The following is an 11,985-nucleotide window of genomic DNA, read 5'->3' on the forward strand; positions in this document are numbered from 1 at the left end:
CAGTTCGCATGTGTCCGCTCGTGTAAACATATACGTACATAGGTTTTGAGCTCCTGCCTGTTTGCGGGTTGGAATCATCCCATCCACGTAATTTCGATGGCGACAAGCTCTGCATGGAAGATGCTGCACGACACATTATACAACCAACCCCGTACCTTTCTCGAATAAACCTTCCCAACCAGTTTGAAGTAATGCGTAAATAAGCTTCCGAGTTCACGGCTCCAGCTGACAGGCAAACACATTTAAAATATTCTAAATAATTTATCACCGTTTTGTACGTTCAAATCTTAATCTAATCTCTTATACGTCATAGGTAAATTCCAAACTTCAATATTTCATAGTTTTATCCTTTCGAAAAACCTACCTAAATCAATTGAAGCCGATGGCCTGTGTGCGTCGCAAGGAGATATATCATAGAGAACTGCATTGCCACAAGTACACACAAACACTCATACCTAACAAATATTCCCTGCATTATAAATAACGGTAAATATATACAACATATATATATTTATAAAATACACAACACACACAAGCAATGCAATCACCATTTAACGAAGTGTATTGGCCTCCAAGCGCACGCATACTACATACATACGTCCCTTCACCCGCCCACAACACTGATTTCTGAAATTCTATATTCGTTTACGAAAATTTATTTTTGTTTTATTTTGTTTTGTTTTGGATATTCGGCATCCCTTTTTGTTTTTATTTGAATCTTCGTTGTTTGCTCAATAAAATCGAAATGTGCCGCCTGTCTGCCTACCCATAACCAAACCATCATGCTGGTTCTCATCCCCAACAACTCTCATTGTCAATAAGCTTTACTCGCCAACGTAGCCGCCCGAAAAATGACCTCTCACCCGCATATGTTAAGATCAGGGGTGGTGGGTAAGACAAGCGAGGACGCTCTCTGCCTTGGCTATGCGTCAACTGCATCAACAACTGTTGCGAATATGATATCGGCAAATGCCCAAAATCAGTTTTATGTTTGTGTTATGCCACTCGCTCTCCTCGTCGTACTCATGCTTACCGCCTGTACTATAAATTGCGTACGTTTTGGTGGCCGTTGTTGGCGTTGCCAATGGTTTCCTTTGTTGTGTGGCATATGACGGCATATGGCGACAACCACCCAACAATACGCAGCCTACTAGGGCATACTTCGTCAAAAACAGCAAATATTACAAGCAAAATGAGGAAAATAGAAAGTGGGAAGAATGATTTGCTATAGCGGTGTTAGGTTTATTTGTTTTGCTTAGTTGTTTCTTTTTTGTTTTGATTATTTTGTTCGTTGCAGTTTTGTTAGGTTTCGTGAAAGGACTTCAATGCTCTCTGAGTACGAGAGTAGTTGAGAGAGTAATAGAAAGAAATTTAACAGTGGATGAATGTAACAATGTGGAAGGGAGTAATTAGTAACAAGACAAAGTGAGACAGAAACAGAGAGAAATATAGGGTCATGTTAATAACTTATCTGTACATTGAAAGCTCTTCTTAACTCTCTTTCTTTCTCTATCTTTCTTGCTCCTGGGCCTTTTTGTAGGCGCCTCTCTAGCAGTGTCTATTCTTAGAAATTTAACTTTTAATCTCTTACTTTGTCTCTGTATCCTTTCACAACATTGACATAGTTTGTTTGCCTTACATGCAACATGTTGCATGCCACAGGCTACACTCTCGTACAAATGAGCCGCTGTTTGATAGCGTTGCAGGCGTCATTGCAGAAGTAAAGGGCCTTTTGACTCGAATTATAATTTATCTCACATATGTACATGCATTTGCACTTACGCATCCAAACAGAAGAAGTGGGAAGAGAAAGAGCGGAGAAGGCGAATTGGACAGCAAGTCAAGTATGAGATGTTGACATTAACTTTTTGTACTTTCTTTGTATTATTTCTCGCATATTCAACTTTTTGATACACTTTTTTGAATCAACAAAATATGTATGGAGTTGCAAATGCATACCTACAAATATACACAATCTATATATATATGTATATAATTCAAATAATGTATGTATGTAGGTATAGATCGGGTTGCGACCTAAACGGATCGACCGATCACAACCAAATTTGCGCAACCCACTAGAAACCTTCCAGGGATGGTCATAGGCTAATAATAATTTGGATATATAAAAGGGGCGTGGCACCTGCCATACAAATGGAATCTTTGATACTGCATAACTCTGAAGGTGTTCATGCTAGAACAATGAAATTCAGTAAGGAGTTATATGAGGTCAATCAACAAAATGTGGGGTGGGGGAGCAGGGGGCGTGGCACCTCCCATACAAATGGAATATATCATACCACCATATCTCTGAATGTAATAATGGTAGGATAATGAAAATTGGTAAGGAGCTATATGACGTTAAGTCCTAACACCTTCAGTAAAATGTGGAATTGGGGAAAATGGGGCGTGGCACCTTCCCTTAAAATGAGATTTTTCAAAACTATGGCTGCCGTACAAACTTAAGTTATTTTAACAGCTAATGTTTCACAGAAATGAGTTTGGCTATTATTCCTTTTGGACTTTTAGTAATCTGCCGCCTTTAAATTTTTTTGTTAATTTCAGTTTGTTTACAGCTTCTATATCTATATAAAATTCAAACAAACGATACATCTTATCAATCCATTCACACAGTTGTGGAAGAATCGCAAGCTGTGTATTGTCCGGTTGAGTTTCTTAGCTCCTTGGAGCCATCAGGAATTCCTCCTCATCGAATGATCCTTTAAAAAGGGTTCATAATAATTATGCTTCGTAATTTGGATCCTCCGCGCTTATGCATTGGGACAAGGCTTATCATCACAAGGCTCCAATGTCATTGAAACAATGATTTTATCGGGAAATTTCGAAAACAACAAAGTTTTCATACCAAAGGTTAAATTAATACCGACAGATATGCCGTTTAATTTCAAACGCCTCCAATTTCCTATTAGGTTGGCTTTCGCAATGTCTATCAATAAAGCTCAAGGACAGTCATTAGCTGTAGTAGGAGTCAATCTTACTACCTCATGTTTCACCCATGGCCAATTATAGGTAGCCTGCTCCAGAGTTGGCTCATCGAAAAATCTTTTTATTTATACTCCAAATAATTTACAAAAAATATTGTATATCCTATGGTTACAGCAGTACCCTAATTCGCAAAAACACATCCTTAAAATAAGTTTAAAATTTGTGTTATTTATTTTGCATATTTTTATAGAAACGTGGGGTGGAACCCACGGGCATAAGCTAGTTATTTATATAACAGTATTTTTATAAGTACCTTATTACCTACTACGGTGTAGTGTACATATGTATGTACATATGTATATGAATGTTAAATTTTCATATTTACAAGCGCGCGGTTATTTGTCATAATCCTTCTCGCCTTCGTGTGTCAGTGCGTACGCACACATGCACACACATAAGCATGCATAAATACATATGGGGTATTCCATCCCATTTCGACCAATTTTGAACACGACCCCTTTAGAATTGGCTGAAAGTTTTTCTTCTTTTTCTAGCTTACGAAAGACGTTTTTCAGAATTTTTTCAAATTTTTTCATCCAACTCAAAAAAAGTTATGAATTTTTAAAAAAACACCGTTTTTGTTTTCAAAATGCTATAACTTTTTCAAAAATTGACCGTTTGGGATCTCTTTTTTTTAATTTGTTTTTAAATGTACTTTTCGGAAAAAATACAAAAAAATGTTTAAAGTTTTTTTTTTTGTAATTTTTCAGTTTTTCGAGATTTTTCGAAATTTGCCATTTATTTTTTTTTCTCATAAAAAACTTCAATAAATTCCGCAATCATCCCCACTAATCCCGGAGTGGGCCGATTTTTTTTTTTTTTTATTTAATTGAAAAAAAATTTTTAAATTTTTTTGTATTTTTTCCGAAAAGTACATTTAAAAACAAATTAAAAAAAAAAAGATCCCAAAAGGTCAATTTTTGAAAAAGTTATAGCATTTTGAAAACAAAAACGGTGTCCAACTCAAAATAAGTTATGAATTTAAAAAAAAAACGGTGTTTTTTTCAAAATGCTATAACTTTTTCAAAAATTTACCGTTTGGAATCTTTTTTTTTTTTTAATTTTTTTTTAAATGTACTTTTCGGAAAAAATACAAACAAATTTTTAAAGTTTTTTTTTTTCAATTAAATAAGAAAAAAAAAATCGGCCCACTCCAGGATTAGTGGGGATAATTGCAGAATTGATTGAAGTTTTTTGTGAGAAAAAATGGCGAAATTCGAAAAATCTCGAAAAACTGAAAAATTACAAAAAAAAACTTTACAAATTTTTTTGTATTTTTTCCGAAAAGTACATTTAAAAACAAATTTTTAAATTAAAAAAAAAAACAAAAAGAGATCCCAAACGGTTAATTTTTGAAAAAGTTATAGCATTTTGAAAACAAAAACGGTGTTTTTTTAAAATTCATAACTTTTTTTGAGTTGGATGAATAAATTCTGAAAAACGACTTTCGTAAGCTAGAAAAAGAAGAAAAACTTTCAGCCAATTTTAAAGGGGTAGGGTTCAAAATTGGTCGAAATGGGATGTAATACCCCATATATAAATTTCACTTTGCACTCCTTCCTTTCGCAACATATTTTAGTAAAGCAATCGCTTTTGGCGTCATTTTTGTCGTCGAATTCGTGGGGTTTCTTCGTTTTCATTTTCGCTTTTTTTCAGATCCTTTCCATTTCTTTTGATTTTTCCTTTTAGAGTTGCCTCGATGGTGTATGTGTATGTATATATTTACTTATGTATGATATTTTACATGGTTTTTGTAGAAATGGCAAAAATTAAGCCTGAGTGTCCTTACGAAAATGTTAATGAACTCATTTTGTTTTCGAGTCGCAATGTCGTGTGTTTGCCTTCTTGTTCCCTTTTTAGTTTATCTACTCCTGTTTTTTTTTTTTTTGTATTTTTTGTTGCGTTGTTTTGATGTTTACCTTGCGTGAAGTATTACAAGAACTTCAATGAGCCACTCGTACCAAAGTTTAATTGCACGAAAAAGGGCAGTAGAATTTTGCTTTTTTTAAAAGTGCATTCGCTTGAATGTCTTTGAAAGCGCTAAAGTAAATACTTTAAGAAAGTTTGTGGTGTTTGAAACGGATAAGCTGGATAATTTCAATGGAAGATTGTACATTATTTTTATATAGTAAAGAATGCATATGATAACGTAGTTGCAGTTATTTCAAGTTTTTATTTATTTATTTATTAATGTGACTTAAGAGCATATAAATGGAATTGATATACCAGTGAATGCAAACACCGACTTTATTACTATACTGACCTTTAGAAAACCTAGCTCCCGGCTTGATAGGCCATACGATAGCAGAGTCAGTTATGGATATCTACTGGCTTCAGTATGGAAAACATTCCCTATTCACGGGCCATATACCATATGAGGTCCCTTGTACATCAAAATTTGCTTGAAGTATGCCCTACCACAAACTTTTATTCAAAAACCAGCGGGGTAATGGGTGTTGTTCGTGTTGGACAGGCATTAATCTAAAGAAGAAAATTTATTATCATATCCTTCCCGTTACACTGGGTCAAGCGACCAAACAGTCAGACAAAAGTTGTCAAAATAATCCAGATGTATTCTACTACACTCCCTGCATCATCTTCTTTAATTTTTCAAAGAAATCTTCAACGTAAAAACACGACTTTTCCAGAGTTTAAGTAAAGATAGAAACCAAAATAAAGAAAGTGGGCAAACATTTTATACGCTACTGTGTTAAAGTAATCGAAATTAAATACTCAGCTGAGCTCAGATGATAACAAGCGGGCGAAATGGTAGGAGCACCTAAGCGGTTGTAACCTCTCTGCCGGTGCAGGTAAACTTTGGTCCACCGCAAAGTCCCTATCGAATCCATCTAGGCACGATGACAAAGTTTCCATCGCCTTTGGCGATAAAGTGCTGTCGGATGCGAAAAAATGCGCGAGCGCTTTCTGCTGACAATATCTAATGCATTCTACGGTCGACAAAGATAGACAGAGGGCCAACAGACACGTACATAAACATAAATTCAGCGCGTCACCAATTACCATCACCACTAAAGAGGTTGAGGATGCCATCGGTCATGCTAAACCATCCAAAGCAGTGGGCCCAGACGGCATAGCCATGCCGATGCTTTAAAGCCTAGGGAAAGAGGGTTTCAAATATTTAGCGCATGTCTTTAACCTGTCTCTTTCCACCTTTGTGATTCCCAAAAAATGGAAAATGGCCAAGCTGGTCCCGCTACTAAAGCCTGGGAAACCAGCTAACATAGGAGAGTCATATCGCCCGATATCTCTCCTATCGCTAGTAGCCAAGACGCTTGAGGCCATTTTGTTCCCCTACTTCAAAGCAAATTTGCATCTAGCCTGTCATCAACTTGGCTTCAGAAAACTCCATAACACCACCACCGCGCTAAATGCCATTAGCACCCAGATAAATTGCGGTTTAAATCAAAACCCCCACCATAGAACAGTGCTCGTTGCGCTAGACCTATCAAAAGTATCAAAAGCTTTTGATACGGTCCACCATGGCACGTTACTGCAAGACCTGGAAGGGTCTACCCTTCCCCCATGTCTTAAAAGGTGGACCGCAAATTATCTGGGTGGTCGGCGGGCATCGGTGCAATTTGGAAACGAAACATCAAAACCAAGAAGAATAAAACAAGGGGTGCCACAGGGTATTGTCCTATCCCCAATTTTGTTCAATTTCTACATATCTAAGCTACCTTCGCCACCAGAAGGAGTTACTATCGTGGCCTACGCCGATGACTGCACAATAATGGCCACAGGCCCAGGGCCATAGATCGATGAACTTTGCAACAGAATAAACGGCTACCTCCCTAACCTCTTCAGTTTTTTCGCCTCGCGAAACTTGGCATTATCACCGACTAAATCCTCCGCGACCTTATTTACAACATGGACGACCATTTTGAATATCCACGTCGATGGCACTACGCTACCGATGTCCTACACCCCAAAATCTTGGGTGTTACGTTTGATCAGGATCTACATTTTGGTGAGCATGCAGCCGCAATTGCACCAAAAATCCAGAGCTATAATAAAATCCTCAAATCCCTTGCTGGCAGTACTTGGGGAAAAGACAAAGAAACGCTCATCACCACATACAAAGCAATTGGCCAGCCGTTTGCGTGCTACGCGTCCCCTATATGGTCGCCAAGCCTAGAAATTTCTCAATGGAAGAAGCTACAGGCCTGCCAAAATACTACTCTCAGAACCGCCACGGGCTGTCTTCTTATTTCCCCAGAACACCATCTACATAATTAGGCGAGAATACTCCCCATCAGGGAGAGGAATTAGATGCTAACCAAACAGTTCCTGTAGAATACCCAGAAACCTGGGCATCCCAACAGACATCTGATTAATGAGCCAACACCGCCTAGGGGCTTAAGGAGTCATCTCCGTAAGCATTATGAGGAAATACGGCACCTGAGAACTTAGTCGTATGAAGCAAAAAAACACAAGCAGGTCCTCAGTGAACTGCACAAACAGGCGTCGGACCTTTATGCCATGAATTTCCCGGTGAATCCAGTACTCAAAGAACAGTACCCAAAACTTGCGGAAGAGGAACGCATACTCCCCAGGGAAACGCGAGCCACTCTAGCACAACTTCGTTCTGGATACTGTAACAGGCTAAGCTCTTACCTATCCTGAATCAACCCCGACATACAAACCGTATGCCCCGCTTGCAACGTGTCCCACATGACACCAACCATCTCTTTAATTGTAATGTGGAACCAACGCCTCTAACACTGTAAGGCAACCCTTATGATAAGTGTTGAGTGACCATAACATCAATCATTAAATATTAACCACGTCAATTTTTTGACCACACCAATCACTCACCATGAGGGTTACCTTCATAAACGTCACTTCGAATGACGCCAATTAATTTCGCGCATTCAACTCGTCAAGAAGCAAAAGTTTTCAGCAGCTCACATATATATATAAATACATATATATTAAATTTTCTAAGTTTGTGAACATTTTTATATTCAACAAATAAAACTTTAAAAAGACTATATTTAAAAAGTAAAGTTCATCAGTTTCTTGTTTTGGTATTAGAAGCAGTGTATGTGCGAGAAGTCTACGCAATTAGTATTGTGTGCCTTACTTAAGTTGCGTTAAAGCGTTTGGGCGATAACCTGCGTCAACTACGACGCAAGAATAAAGATGACCACGATGGTCATCTTACATGGCGACCGTGACGATGGTCGTCTTACATGGCGACCGTGGCCATGCCTGCGGCAAAAACTGGCGTCGGGGAAGGAAAAAATTCCCTGCACTACAAAAGCAGCATAATTAAAAATAAAATCTGGAAGAATATGTGCGTGGTGGTTGCGACGATAAAGTGCGTGGTGGTTGTGCCAATATGAAGAAAATTTGTTTGCAAAATTCATAAAATATATGCAAAAAAGAAAATTACTCGAAGTAAGATAATTTCAAAAATTTACGAAAAATTACAAAAAAAATACAAAAATATATAAAATTCCAAAAAAAAAAAAAATATAAAATTTCAAAAAAAATACAAAAAAGTTATAAAATTATAAAAAGACTACAAAAAAATTCTACAAAATTACAAAAAGTCTACAAAAAATTACAAAATTTCAAAAAGACTACTAACAATTTTTTAATAAAACTTCAAAAATACAAAATCATAAAATTGCAAACCTACAAAACAAATATAAAATTCCAAAAACTACAAAAAAAAAAAAAGTATAAAATTTCAAAATCTACAAAAAAAGAAAAAATTCATAAAATTTTCAAAAACCTACAAAAAAAAAGTTATAAATTACAAAAACCAATACAATTTCAAAAAAATTTTAAATGGTAAATAAAAACCAAATTTAAAACTAAAAGTGGACTTTTACAAAAATTTTGGAACAAAATCCAAAATATACATACATTTAATATACTAAAAAGAAAGAAAGTTATTGGAAAATTGTGGTGTTACATACATACATACACATATATGTTAAAATTTTTTGAACTGGCTGTACTATGCCATAACGGTGATGATAAGCACAACCACCAGTGACGCCTTTACAGAGCACCGTTAATAGCGGTTAAATATAACCCCAAGCCATTTACTCATCCACAAAAATTCGAGAAAGCAAAAGAAGCTAAAAGACAGAAGCAAGAACGAGAGGCAAATAGGAAAAGCTTCACTTGGTAACGGCAGCAACGGAAGACAACACCAACAACAACAAATTTCAGCAGCATACAACCAAAGGCAGCAAGCAAAGCAGAAAAAGGTGGTACAGTACCATAATATATACGTATATAAAATTTTAACTTTGTACATACGTAGGTAGTTTGGCTTTCTCAATATATATACATGTATACTATAAACTTAGCAACAATTTTTCGTAATACACATGTAGCCTTCGCATGTAGCAACACAATTTGACACTTTTGATTATAAACGTACTTTTCTTAAACATTTGTTTACTACGCATGTAGCAACATACTTTTTCTACTTTAAAGACAATAACATGTTAAACTAATTAAATTAAGAAATTGAATTTTTCAAATTACTTACATACATAAAATTATTATATTGAAATATAAACATTCAAATTTCGAAAAAAATTCAAATGTACATTAAACATAGTAATTTTAAATATACGACCATCACATGCAAATTATCACGCATATATTACTATATTCTTTCTTTTTCAAACATTAACATGGAACTTGAATTTTTTATTTTAAATGCGAACACTGCTTCGTAATAAATACAATCGAAAAAAATATTTTTTCAAATTTATACATTTTTTAAAACCTTTTTGAAACGCAAATTATACATCAATTCTATATGTATAATACCAAAAATATCAAATCTTTTCGCCAAAATTTTGCGATAGTTATTCAAACCTAATCAATTTTGAAAAATTCTCATTGACTTTAAATATCAACATAGACGGGTTACAGTCAATCAGAGTAATGGTGAAAATTTATTTTATCGGTGAAAGCTTACTTTTCTCTTTTTCCAATTATTTCTTCGGAAATTAAGCATCATAGATGTCTAAATATTTACATATTTTTTTTGCAACAAATACAGTGCCATTCAAATAGTTAACAATTCCTTCGAAGCATCACACGAATACAGTGTATTCCAAATATTTCAACATATCTTACATTTGCGACTCTTTTCAAACTGTGTATTATATACAGTGTCTTTCAAATATCCCAACAGTTTTTTCTCTTTGCATTATTAAACGAATACAGTGCGGATAAAATATTTCAACATTCACTTGCATTTACAAAATAAGTCTTAAATACAGTGCCTTTCGAATATGCGAATCTTTACCATTTACCAATTAACTCATCGATTTTGAATATTTCGAATATTCTCTGATTTTTAAACAAAAAAAAAAATTTTTTTAAATTACAAACCACAATTACTGAGCGAATGAATAGTTTCAAATTCATTCTTGTATAAACAGTGCCTACAGCGTTAATCTAACATTTTTCCGAATTTTTTTTTTATGAAACATTTTTTTTCTGCCACGGAGGTAAACATTTTCAATAAATGTAATAAAGTTTTCAGATGTCAGTTGTCAAATGTCAGATTTTGATTCCAATTTCAAAAATTTACGCTCTAATTTCACTAAAGTTACTAAACGAGTTTTAAATAACCGATCTATCTCAGCGAAAAAATCAATAGAATATGAAGATGCTTTAATTAAAAGCTATAACCAAATCATAATACAAGTAAATTCATATTTTGAAAATCGAGATAAGCCTAGTTCAATAATCGAAAGTTTGTCAAAGTGCAGAGAACAACTCACTAAATGTTTTTCTAGAATTAACTGCAATATAAAAATACCCAAAGATCTTTCTGAATTAATACAAGAAAGCGAATCAAGTTCGGATTTTGACACTGAGGAAGAATTATCCGACGCATCGACAACTTCAGCTTACAAAGCTAGTATTATTAAAAAAAGTCACGTATCTTTTCTTGAGGATTTCCCTGGATTTTCCAATTCACTCCACAATAATAATTTAGACACAATTAGCGAAGAACAACCAACAATGGCGACTTCAGAGCAAAAGAAAACTTTTATTACTATGTGTGCATCCATAATTAGAGAAAACTACAGCGGCGATCCGCTTTCACTTGCATCCTTTATAGATAAAATAGTTTTGATAGAAGATTTGATGGAAGAAAATTTGACAAATACTTTCATTTCGTTTATAAAATCCAAGTTAGAAGGGAAAGCGCGTGAGGCAATTCCAAATGAAGTAACAACAATTCAACAAATAAAAGATGCATTAAAAGGTAGAATAAAACCTGACAACTCAAAAGTTGTTGCAGGAAAAATTGCATCGTTAAAAGTTTTTAATAATAATCATACTGAATTCGCTAAACGTGTTGAGGAACTCTCCGATGCTTTAGAACGATCATTAGTTATAGAAGGAATGACTCAGGAAAAAGCGCACGAAATGGCAGTCGAACAAACCGTCAACGTTTGTCGGCTTAACACTCGCTCAGACCTAGTAAAATCAATTTTAGCGTCAACTACGTTTACTGATTCTAAGGATGTAGTTGCGAAAATGATCGTAGAACAAAATAACCAAACAAGTGAAAGGCAGGTACTAGCGTTTAGATCACGCTATAACAGGCAAAATAATAGTTTTCGAGGTAACTTCAGGTCAAATCAATATAATAGGAACAACTTTTCGAGGTACAACAACAATTTTAACAGAAACAACAATAGCAATTATAGGCATAATAACAACAATAATTATGGCTCGCGAAATAATGATAATTTTCGAAATAATAGCAGGCCCGTAAACAGAAACAACAGCAATAACAACAGTAACAACAACAACCGACGTTCAAATACTACAAATAACGCTAGTGTACGCACTTTAAACGCCAACGGCCCTCAGGAGCGAACACTGGGGGACCAGAATCTGAATTAAATAACGTTTTTCAAAATAAATCAATTTATTGTTTAAACCTGAACTACTCAGATTTTA

The sequence above is a fragment of the Eurosta solidaginis genome, chromosome 4, assembly GCF_040869045.1.
Source record: "Eurosta solidaginis isolate ZX-2024a chromosome 4, ASM4086904v1, whole genome shotgun sequence".
Taxonomy (NCBI): domain Eukaryota; kingdom Metazoa; phylum Arthropoda; class Insecta; order Diptera; family Tephritidae; genus Eurosta; species Eurosta solidaginis.